Source organism: Cryptotermes secundus, unplaced genomic scaffold (assembly GCF_002891405.2).
Source record: "Cryptotermes secundus unplaced genomic scaffold, Csec_1.0 scaffold519, whole genome shotgun sequence".
NCBI lineage: Eukaryota > Metazoa > Arthropoda > Insecta > Blattodea > Kalotermitidae > Cryptotermes > Cryptotermes secundus.
In genome coordinates, this window is record NW_019720169.1 from 953,045 (window position 1) to 965,768 (window position 12,724).

General features: G+C 45.9%; 1 protein-coding gene across 1 annotated transcript in view; it reads left to right on the top strand.

Annotated features, from left to right (window-relative positions):
• LOC111867595 (helix-loop-helix protein 11) overlaps positions 1 to 12,724 on the top strand; it is a 188,151-nt gene that overhangs the window by 98,516 nt on the left and 76,911 nt on the right. The window lies entirely within an intron of this gene.

Consider the following 12,724-nt stretch of genomic DNA (forward strand, 5'->3'; position numbering starts at 1 on the left):
TGCAAGGACTTGGATGTTCCTATATTTGCAGGACTGCTGCGCTATGTTAGTGAAGGTAGGCACACCTCTGGTTGCAGTTACAGGCTCTGTGACGCAATCCAATTACAAGTTCGTCTTTTTGAACAGGAGACGCTAGTTCGAGTCCCATATGACAATGCCATGATCTGATAACCTTAATATGTGAAGAGTGTTCGTTATGTGTACTTCAGCCTCCTGTCACTTTCTGGTTGACATATTGCCCTCAGCACTCTTTTCAGAAACACCCTCAAGCTATGTTCATCCCTTAAGTATGTTTTGATCGTCAATTTTTTTTTAAATATTGTAGCATGTAGACCCATTGCTAAGTAATAACTGTAAACAACGCCCGTTGCTAGGCAAAATATTCCTAACACGCACCAATTGACTAAACTGGGAATCTGTGTTCTCTATGCGGTCCGTGCAACAGCTGCGTGATAACAGCCGAAGAGCTGTTGGGAGGTGTTTTCTGTGCGGTCCGCGCCAAGGTGTTACAAGCAGGACATTTCTAGAGTTTAGTTAGTTGCGAGACAGTCGCTGGTGAGTAAGGGCGAGAACATGGAAGTCAGTCAGCTACTGGTAAAGATGCAGTAGACTGAGGAGTCTTAATGCGTTCTGTAATAAATTCCTGAGTGTCTGAATTAGCGATAGCTCTATAGTTACATGTAGTTATGATATGTAAGTGTCCAGTAGATCCAGTTACCAATCCAACACCCATCTGTAGTCACAGTACTGGCAGCGCCGGGAATTAAACCCGGACCTCTGGATCTGTACCAGGAACTCTGACCACTAGACCACAGAGTCGGTCAAGCTGTGGAGCACTAGTACTCAGTATTTAGGGTACTGTGACTCATTGGGGGTTGGACATGAGTGACAGGGCAGGTGATATCGAGTTATTTGCAAAGGATCCACAGCATGAAGTGTTTCTAAGAACGAAAACATGTCTGCCCTAATTATGAAGTCGCGTCATGTGACAGTGAATTAGTCACTCGCAGCGTATTTGTTCTCAACTGAATCAACTGAAGTTGACATCAGGCAGAGCTAATAATATGCAAATGTGTTTGGTAAGGCTCTGCCAGCAATAAGTGAATCATATCTCGTAGAGATAAAGAAGTAAAGTTATTCCTCTGCTTATTCGGGCACTACACCATGAAGACGTGTGGGGAGTAGAGGTGTATAACTCTGGATGGACGTGAGCTTGATGTCCCTGCTGTTTTACCCTCGGAAAAAGAGCCTCCGGTAGTCACTGGATACGCTGCGTGGGTCCCAGACCCGATCTGGGAAGATGAGAAAAATGTCTTGCCGCACTCAGGAATCGAACCCCGATTCTTGTGTCGTCCATCATGGCCGCTATACTGAATGATCTATTCGGACTCCAGATTAAATTGACCGCCCCTGTCGTCAGAGTTCATGGACACAGATCCAGAGGTCCCGGGTTTTCTGAGAAGTAGTGGGTCTGGAACGGGGTCCACTCAGCTTCGTGAGGATAACTGAGGATCTACTTGAATGGAAAAGTAGCGGCTCCGGTGGATTTTTTCGAGAGTAACGGACATGGGGAACCGTTGCGCTGACCTTGCGACACCCTCTATCCACAGAAGTTGGCACTAAGAAGGAATGTGCAGTTCGCAGTCGGGTTAACTCTCTCTGAGTGGTGTGATTGTTGTCTCTAGCGCTGATTTGTTATTGGTCTATTTCGAACTACGTTACGCCACACCCTGATGGGGTCTGGGTTGTCTTTTTTATTTTTTTGACGTGCTGCGAGCGGGGAGAGTGCCGTCAGCTGATACACAGCTGTTCCTGCCTTGCTCCGGTATTATTGTGTCTGTGGGCGTTGGAGGGGGTTATCGTGTATCCCTTCCCCTCTCACTCCCCACAAATGGTTATCGGTAGGGAGTAGTTTCCAGCCCATCCACTATTAAAGCATTTGGTAGCAACCTGTGGTTCAGGACCCTCAAGAGGTTCGCGACACACGTCTCTCTGCATTGAAGTCGTCTGAGGAGAAATGATGTTGTGGAAATTGCAGCTTTTTTTTTGTTCGTTTTATAAGACTTATTATCTGATTCTGTTGTCTGCTATTCGTGATCAAGCGAAAGTATGTGAAACGCCAGCTACTGTGGCTCAGTGAAGATGCGCCACATTCGTTTGAGGCTGGGTGGCGTTTAAAAGAGACGCGTATGAGAGAAATTAATGGGTAGACGAATGTAATTCTATATCCTGTTTTGCCTTTGTTTTTTTTAAGGGCTTCTCGCGTTCTGAGAGAATCTTAGAACTGCTGATGTGAAACATTTGCAACAGTTTGACAGAACATAGCGCATATTCCGTTGCGCTGACCACGTGGCACTCTGTATCCGCTAAATTTGGCACTAACTTCGCCGACTTGGTCGGTAAAGTTCGTTTGCGGACTACAGGCCACGGATTTTTTTTTTTAGGTGAGAACTTTGTTAATGACGCGATGGCGACGTGAGAAATAGCGTTCATGACCTGTTCCAAGCTACCGACATCATAACTATCTTCCGGTTTTGAAAAGCACGGAAGCCCCATCATCTTGACAAGTGTTCCCGGCCCTGTATTGTATTGTAAATTTGTCCCTATGCATAATTAAGGAAGCATATGTCACGAAGACGTATTGAGGAGTGGACGTACAGCTCCACCATACTTGACCTCAACATTAGATGGAGGTGAGTGGTCAGCGTCACGCCCCGGCGGCTTTACCCTCGGGAAAGTACCCCCGATTCCCACTGGATAGGCTGGGTGGGCCGTAGATCCGGTCTGGACGCTGTGGAGAAGAGAAAAAATCTCTTGCCCCTACCAGGAATCGAATCTTAGCCCGTCGCAACGCCGACTGAGCAATCGTGGCTCTGTGTTATTGATGGTAGAATGGGAAATTAGGAAAATGCAAGATTGGGATATCCTAATGCCGAAAGTGTACAAGGAGTGGTTCAGAAGTGGCTTGGTCGAACAGGGTACCAAATCTGTGTTAAAGTGAACTGCACATTGCCGCAACGAGAAGGGGATGCAGCCCTCGACTTCCCTTTGTAATTAGGGCCGTAATGGCCATGTGGACAAAAGTGTGTGTGACCTTTTTCTTTTTATGTAGCAGTCTTCCCGGAAATTGTAGATAACCTCAACAGTGGATGTGTGTGCATGTATAAAGTTACCTTTGTGTTTACCGTGCCATGAAATCGTATAAGGGAAGATGGGTGTAATGTTCCAAACATTCGCAAGCTTCAGGATAGTGGTCAGGGACACTCCGGCCTGCTTTACGTCCGGAACCGATCAAGTTAACAGTAATGCGTATGGCTTCCATCGCAAGATACACGTCTCAAAACTAGGTCACTAAACCGAAACTTGTTTTTATTATTTTCAGTAGTCGTGTCAGCAGAATTTCGTTGCAGTCGAGTTTTCACGGCCACAACTCAGTGGATGGTCAGCGAGGGGATCTTCTGACTGGACAGTCGGATTTTCAGTCAGGTCTTCGGTCAGTTCTGTTACGATTACAGAGTTTCTATGCTTTACTTTTTTCTCCTTGGGGTGGGGTAAGACTGAGTCCACTTGGTACTGCGGCCACTAATTCACCTATTGTACTAGCCCCTGATGATAGATGATGAGTGTGGAGCAGTCGGTGGAATGAGAATTCGCAGGGGAAACAGAAGTCCTCGAAGAAAACCTGCCCCAGTGCCACGTAACCTGATATGGGTTCGAACCCGGGCCACCGTGGTAGGAAGCTGATGCTATATTAGGCGTCAGGAATTCGTGTATCAAAGGCTTTCGGTATATGCTGCAACCTTGGTGTCCTGTGTTACGTGCGAGTCTGTATTCCGCCAGCAGTGCAAATCTTCGCGAACGACTGAACGGGAAACCTTACTCGCTTGAGCGGCCTGACGATTTACGGGCAGGTGATCGCGCATGCGTGTATGCAACTGTAGTTTAGGATTTGACGTAATGAACTGTTCGTTTTGTTTGCTAATATCGCGCTTCCCGTGGAAGTGGCTTTGGAAATAGACGCAACATTTCTCTGACAGTGCTGCTGCTTGTAAGGTGTACTTCCTGGTTTAACAGCTCTGTAGACAAGTGAATAAATTAAAACATATTGAAGTACTATTTCAGTATTTGTAGGATGTTTACGTGCTAGCTGGGATAGCTCAGTCGCTACGACCGGGGTTCGCTTCTTGGCGAGGGCTAGAGATTGTTGTCTACTTCACAGCATCTGTACCTACTAAAACCTACCCAGCCTCCTATCCAATGGGTATTTGGTATCGGTTCCTCGAGGGTAAAGCGGCCAGAGCATGGAGCTATACGTCCACTCCCTTTGCGTCACAGGGACAACTTTACACGTTTTTACGTGCAGGCTGTGTACTATTCTCACTGCTTGTTAAAGGCGAGGTGTTTGCGTAAGCTTAAGAATCTCCGGTCGATGTTGTTTATATGCAAACCTTGTGATCCCCTTTGTCCCGTGGTGCAATACTCTGCAGAAGTTGCTTGAAACCAGCGGTACCTGCCTCAGCTTCTGTCTCAGACTCGAATCGATTGAGAGTCTGTGCTTGGACTCAGCTGTTCTGGTCCATGGATAGTACACTGACACTGTAAAGACTATGTAGAGCCGTTTCTAGGCAGCGGCTTGGTAAACACGTTCCCATGGCAACGGATGCGCATGCAACAATAGAGATGCTGTTGGAATAAGTGTTATCTACTTGGTCCATGTGAAGGAGTTATAAGAACGACAGTTGCAACAAGAGTAGTTGGAAGGGAGCCGCCAGTGAGAGAAGACTTGAGTACGGAAGCAGGCGAATAGCCATTGTTAGGAGACGTTGCCAGAAACGTCTAGTAAAAGTATACCATAAGCAACACCAGCACATGTCATACACGAAATCTAATTAATACGTGGGCACATAGAGGGCATGTCCCAAGAATTGAACTTACGGAAGGAAGCACAGAAGTTTCATCAGCAATTTTAAAGTTACGTGAAGTTGACCATTGTTGGTCGAAACATGTAGTGCGCATACACCAGTGATGCAGAAGAGGTTTCAAAGAAGGGTTTAAAGGGCAAGTCGCATGTGAGACGGCCAGTTATCTCACAGGAATAAATTGGTCCAGTATTTTTTTTTATTGCTAGTGGGGTGGGACTAAGTCCTTGTACTGCGGCCACTTCTGGCCTAATGTACCAACCCTAGATGATAGGTGAGGGTGATTGTGGAGCAATTGGTGGAATGAAGATTGGCAGGGGAAACCGAAGTACTTGGAGAAAACCTGCCCCAACGCCACTTTGTCCACCACAAATCCCACTTGACCAGACCCGGGATCGAACTCGGGCCGCCGCGATGGGAAGCCAGCGACTAACCGCTTGAGCTATGGCGCGGGCGATTGGTCGAGTCAGTCGTCGCTTTTATAAGCTTCGTATGAACTGAAAATAGCGTGCACTGGAGTTGGTCGGGAGAAGTTTCGGGTATTTGCTCATGGCAGGCTGTAGCAGAGCTATTCTGCAAATGCGATGAAGCAGAACGTTCTCGGAAGAAAGCTTTTAACCCGGCAACTTGTTCTTATTTGAACTGTACAACTGTAGCCGTCTGGTGAATGGAATGGTTGGCACTGTGGAATGTCGTTATGTACTGATGACGAAATTGGGAAGGAATGTGTTCCCCCCACTCCGAGGGGCCCCGTGATATAGTTAGCTTCTCTGATAACGGCGTCTGCCTGTGTCTGCCATGGCTGTTGGCATCAGTTCCACATCTATGGTTTTAGCAGCAGTGTTACTAATTGTGAGGGAGGTTCTGAATGACGTGTGTGGCTCTAAAAGTCAGTTCATGTCATAAATTGCTGTAGATAACCCCAGATGATACTTTTCCTTTTAGTTCCGTTGTGAGGTGGATATTTTAAACGCAGTATTGGGCAGTGAAACAGTTAGGTTATGGAAACCAGCTGCTATTTATGGCACACTGACGTGGAGAAGTTTCTTGTAGTTAGGCTGGTTAAGAAATACCACCGCGTAACAGATCACTGTAACATTGTCTTCCCATTTATACCCGGATGTCACGAAGTTGCCTCTGACCTGCAGGTTCTCCAGCTAAAGTGCGGTATTCGTATCTCATCTGTCCCCATGCGCGCTACATGTCCCGCCCATTTCAACCTTGATTTGTGCGCTGATTCTGCGAAGTGCATGGATTATGAAGCTCATAATATTTTAGCCTGTGAGGTCATTGGATTTTTAAGTTTACCTAATCCTGACCTGTCTGGTATTTTGTGTGAAGGGTAAATATAAAACGCCCTGCTACTGTTATTTGTGTCTGGAGGGGGCGTCGCGTATTCAACTCACCCGGTAGTATTGTGTTGCATAACAGCGCCATTCATAAAGCATGGGTCTTTGTCACTCAGCGTTTGTGCTTTTCGTCGAATGTGTATCATTGCGTGTCCTCGTTCTCGACATGTGCGAGGTGTATCGGAAAGTTACCGGGCTAGGCCAGATAAGAAATGTTGGCTTGAATTACTCGATTTTGGCTCTCATCTCCTTCAAAATAGTCGCCTCGGGAACCTGTACCGTTGTTGTTGTTTTTCCCACGCTTCAAAAGCACCGTGAAAGTAATTTTCCTTAATGCTGTTGAGTACCGCTTGAGTACCCTTTGGATGTCAGACACTGTTCCAAAACGTCCCTTCAGTTTCATTTGCAATTTGGGAAACAAAACGAAATCACAGGGGGCTAAGTCCGGCTAGTAAGGGGGTAGGGAACGTTAACAGTGTTGTTGTTAGTCACAAACTGTGATTTTCAGGGGCATGTGGGCGGGCGCGTTGTCGTGATGAAGGAGCAGTGCGGCGCATGTTCAAATTTTCTGTTAAGATCTGGCAAATTCCATAACTGAACCCGAAAGTGTCTGCGAGCCCATGGATTGTTCGGCGGCGGTCTTCGTGGATGAGTTATCGAATTTTTTAGACATTGTGTAAGATTTAAACATTGTCTTGTCATTTTGCTGGTGCTTGGTAGCCCTGGACGTTCTTCATCTTCAGCTGGCACTGGACCGGTCTTGAAACGTGAATACCATTCAGAAACCTCTGTCCGGATTAAAGAATGTTCTCAAAAAGCCTCACGAAGTATATCAGGGGTTTCAGTAGCGGATTTACCGAGCGTCACACAAAACTCGATGTTGACACGTATCTCGATTTTGCCAGCCATCGCAGACAAAACGAAACACGAAGTCGAAAAAGCACTCGTGTGAAAATAGTGCGTGTTCACGTGGCAGACTGATGCAATAGGCTTGTTGAAGTGTGACCTTGGCCTGCCCTCTCATCTTCTTTCGCTGAGGTAGTTACAACGATAACAGTCCGGGAACTTTCCGATACCACCTCATACACGCAGAAATGTGGCAGTATACGTCACACCATAAATGGTTAGACAATATTTACGACCCTAAAATGACGTAGCTTATATACATGCTTATTAAGGACAGTTTTTAACATTCAGAATAATATTGGTACCAGTCACGTAAGAAAGTCGTTAACAAGAACCCGGTGCTTCAGAATGGTTCATAAATTGATCAGGTGGGTGACAGTAAGTGCTATAGCAGTCTTAACGGCACCATTCTTGTAGAAAAATTGCCAAGGGTTCTCTAAGTTTTTCTTTTTTCAGACTTCATCAGCCACAAATTATTCTCATTCGTCTAATTGAGAGTATTATACCCGTGCTTAATTAGTTAAGCATTGTGCCATGAGGGCATATACGGGGAGTGGAGGTATAACTCCGCCTTTCTTGTCCTCAGCACTGGATGAAAATGAGTGCTCAGCTTCACTGCTCCAGACACTTTACTGCTGGGGAAAGAGCCCCCCGAACGCATTGGAGGATAGGAAAATCTTGCACTGCCAGGAATCGAACCCTAGGCTATCCAGCTCGTAGCTCGTCGCTATCCTGTTATATCTTCTAGTAAGAGGTTGTGATATGGTGGATGTCTAGATTGTGATCTTCTGAGCGGTTTTGTTTCTTGTGATTTGGACTTGTTATGACGCCGTGTAATCTGGCACGTTGTTTCTAGCGTTTGGAAGGAATCTTCAAGAATGCCGGCAGCGGGTTCCTCCGAAACGTCGATGTTTACCTACCAGGCTATATGATATAACCGAGGCGGCAACATTTTTATGTTTTTAGCAGACTAGTAAGTTATCCTAAAGCATGTGAATGCTTCGCTGATCACAACCCATCCACCAAAAATGCGACACGTATGAGGACCGAGACGAGTATTTTGAGACACCCGTTCCGTGGTGTGACCAACATGAAATGAACCTGACAGACCAGTCTCGAAATGGTTCCTGTGGTAGGAAACCCCCGGATATAAATTCTGTACAGCTGAATGTCATCTGCAAGCCAGAAACTTGGAACTGCCTGCTGGAAGGTCTCGTAAACGCTTAATTTCCTCGATACAGTAACATTTCATTCAGGTCTTCATATGGTGACGTGTTTCAGTGACTGTTTGACGGGTTTACGGACTGAATATCGGATTTATTGCACTTATACACTCGACTCATAAGTACAAGTAATTACAACTATTGCTGATTTCCACACTACAAGTCTTCTCAGTCTTCACTAGTCGTATCCTGGCAACGTATTTATAACAGTCTCACTGTAACTACAGCATACATAAAGTCTTCAAATCACATATTAAGTCTTCTCTTCACAGACTGACTTTCAAGTCCCAAATGACACATTGCCATTTCTTCTCAATTATTTTCGACTGCCATCTCAAGAGGTTCCCTCAATTCTATCTCTGCCGGCCTTGGATTCTCATTATATAGCCACGGTGCGGATCGAACAGAAAACACCGTATCCTAACATTTCCTCACCGTCGCATAGAAATGGCAGTTCTGTTGTTGCATGCGTGTTCACTTCCGCAGGAATCTCATTACCAAGTCGTTGCCATGCAATGAACGTCTACTCTGACGCCTCTATTCCGGATTTCAAACGTCATGTCAATATCATGTAACTACGCAAGGGCGTAGTGAATTTAATCTGTTCTTAAATAAACGTTTCGATTTGTTACTAACATAACGACCAGAAAGACTGGGAAGACCAAGGCATAGGTGGGTGGACAATATTAAAATGGACCTTAGAGAGACAGGATGGGATGGTGTGGAATGGATTGATCTGGCTCAGGATAGGGACCAGTGGAGGGCTCGTGTGAGCACTGTAGTGAACCTTCGGGTTCCATAAAATGCTGGGAAATTCTTGAGTAGCTGCAGAATTGGCGGCTCCTCCAGAAGGGCTCAGCTCCATGAGTAAGTAAGTAAGTACTAACATAACGAAGTCACTTGTACAGTAACCGCATTATCTGATGATTCATTAGTGGAACATGACGTGTATTACGTTATTGCCTTGAGTTATGGTTGCCAGACATGAACGTACATTTCGTTATCTTTACATTATTTTCGCGCTAACCTACTTTACCAGTTTATGCCGTTGTATTCAGCAGCAAAATAGAAGCACCATACATTACAGCACATTGAAGTATATTGAAATATGCCTTATTACCTTACAATCTTCGCGACATGTTTCAAGCTACTAGTCCATTTTCAGTGCCTATATTCATAACGAAGGGGGCATGCGGTAGCGTAACTGGTTCGGGCACTATGCTACAAGCCAGAAGGCCCTATTTTGATTCCCGATGAAGTCACTGGAATTTTCAATTGATCTAATCCTTCCCGCCGCATTATGACCATGGGGTCGACTCAGCCTCTTAACAGAAATGAGTACCAGGTATCTTCCTGGGGTTAAAGGCCAGCCGGCAGTCGCGTAAGGCTGACAACCTCACCACCATCTGTGAATATGTGGGAGCCTCGACGTCTCACAACCCTATGGTCCTCCACGGCCTGTAACAGGGATAGCTTCACCTTTTGTGTGTTAACCTGTATGGTTCCAACATCAGGTATTGATGTCCGTCATTTCGTCATCGGAAAATTTCTGTGTTCCACATGTGATGGGCGCCACATTCTCCAAACCTGAGATCTCTTTCAACACACAGGACTTATCTCGTTGCATAAGGTTGCCCACTCAAGGCATGACGCACCCCGAGAGGTGTTTTAGACAAAGCTTTATTATACTTTCGAATAAGACCCCCTGTATTACTGGCCTTGTCTGTGTGCTCCCATGACCGATGAGAATGTGTACACCGTTTCTTTTTACTTACCTTTTCTGTAAGATAACCAAAACGGGCCAAATGGTTCAGGTGCTTCCTCGAGATGTAGGACGTTACCCCCTCATTCGCATAAGAAGTGCCGCAAATCGAGATAATGAATGAAATGGACCGTAAATTTGCTGAGCGCAGATGTTCCTCTCACTGCACGAAAGTCAGAATTGGGTGGCTCTTAACAGGGGTGGAAAACTGTGGGCCGTGGGCTGCAAGCTGGCCTCATACTCAAACTTCAGGCCGACACCTTACTAACTGTAGTTCCTCATACGTGGTAGCTGTTTGTAGAGAATGCACTGTTAAAATGAGGAATAAGCAAAATATATGTACCAGATGCATGTTTTGAAGGAAGTTCAAGGTTTGGTGTACATATTTACTGTGTTCATGTACTACAGGTCAGTAGCAGGAAGTGTTAGTGACACGTGTGTTATGGTATGAACACCAGAGTTTAGATTATTCTGTTCGTGTTGATTATTAATATTTTGTCTCTATTTCTGTAGATTTATAGTGTGTTAAAGGGGTACGCGTTAGCGTAGTTGGTTGAGGCACTATGCTACGAGCCGGAAGGTCGCGGCTTCGATTTCGTCATTAGGTTTATCAATTGATCTAATCCTTCCAGCCGCACTACGGCCCTGGGGTCGACTCAGCCTCTAACAGAAATGAGTACCAGGAATCTTCCTGGGGGTAAAGTGCGGCCGGCGAATAAGTCTGATAAACTTACCGCCATCTGTGAGCCGATTGTCTAGAAAATGTGGGAGCCTCAACATCTCACAACCCTGTGGGCCTCCATGGGCTGTTACAGGGATAGCTTGGTGCGTAATGCTGACAGCCTCACCGCCAATTGTGAGTGGATTGTGTACCAGATGACGAGCCTGGACGTCCCACAAGCCTATGGGCCCCAACGGCCTGTCACATGTACCTTAGTAACGAGGTAGCTTTATTGGGTAGTCCATGCAGTATAAGGGAGATGATGATATGCTGGTTGCGGGCCTTGACAGGGAACATCTTTGTGAACGTGCAGTATGCATGACAAGGAACTCGTTTTCTTCCCTACTTGTTGGACGAACTGGCCTGCTGGCTGGTCAAGTTGCCCTTGCTTGGAGGAGTTACGGACATCTTGTGTTTGTCGAGTCGCTTAGAAATGCTAATAAGAAGAATGCACCTGTTCACACATCCGAACATTCCTAGGCGGTGAGAATGCATCGCGCGTGATCTGACGAGAATAAGCCGCTTGACATGACCGCTGCTGAGTACGTCCTGTGACAATGCGTCCATATCGACTCAGGTCCAGGGAGTATCGGTGATCTTTTTAAACTGGGTAGAGAAGTCGGGACACGAATTTACCACTCAGTCTCCGAGTGCCATAGAGCCGAGGTTACTAATGCGTGGAGATGTACTTTTATGCCCCCCTAAATCTTGATTTTGCGCTTAATGTAAGCACAATGTGATTTCAGAGATTTCCGAAGTTGCTGTCATGAGATGTCTACGTATTCTTTGTCCACTCACTGTACCATTTTCATTGGCGAAATACAAACAAAACAAACTCCGTGGTTTGAGTCTACAAACGAATTATACTGACCGAGCGACCGCCGCTTGTCGGCGAAGTTAGTTCCAACGTTTGCTGATAGACAGGATGTCGCGTGGTCAGCGCAACGGATCCCCACAGCTGTTAATTTCAGTTTTCTAGACCGGAGCCGCTATTTCCTTCAAATAACTCCTCAGATATCCTCACGAGGCTGAGTGGACCCCGTTCCATACCCACTACTCCTCAGAAAATCTTGTAGCACCTGATATCGAACCCAGGACCTCTGGATCTGTAGTGGATCTTTGACCACTAGACCACAGAGGCGAAATACTGTTTATGTAAATATTGCGAACACACGTTCAGGGAAAAGAATCGGACTATTTTCCCGTCAAGTCGGGTCCATCCCAGAAGTTCACGTAACGGAAACGCCGTCTACAAAACTCATGTCTGATTAATTGAGGGCGGAGGTGGAAGAAATTATATTAAATGATGAAATGTTTGTAGGTTTCTTGTACTCAGATCGATGCGATGACGTTCGTCTCACAATTTGGTCACGTCAGTCCTTAAATGCCAGTTTTATTCACGAGTGGCACGTGATAGAGAATGACTGTTTTATTCAAATACTCATCCTCGGTATATAAAATACCTTGCAGTTAAATGCTTTTAGAACAAAATATACTTAAAAACGGGGAACACGGTAACGTAATTGGTTGAGGCACTATGTTACAAGCCGGAAGGTTGCGTGTTCGATTCCCAGTGAGGTTATTGGAATTTCAATTGTCATAACCCCTCCAGCCGAATTATGGCCCTGGTGTCGACTCAGCCTCTAACAGAATTGAGCACCAGCAGTATTCCTGGGGGTAAAGGACGGCCGGCGCGCTTAAGGCTGAGAACCCCACCACCATCTGTGAGCCGATTTCTAGAAAATGTTGTAGCCTCTACGTCTCACAGCCCCATGGGCCTCCACCGTCTGTTGCAGGGATAGCTTTACTTTTTTCTAAAGTAATATAGAATTTAAAGTCATGAG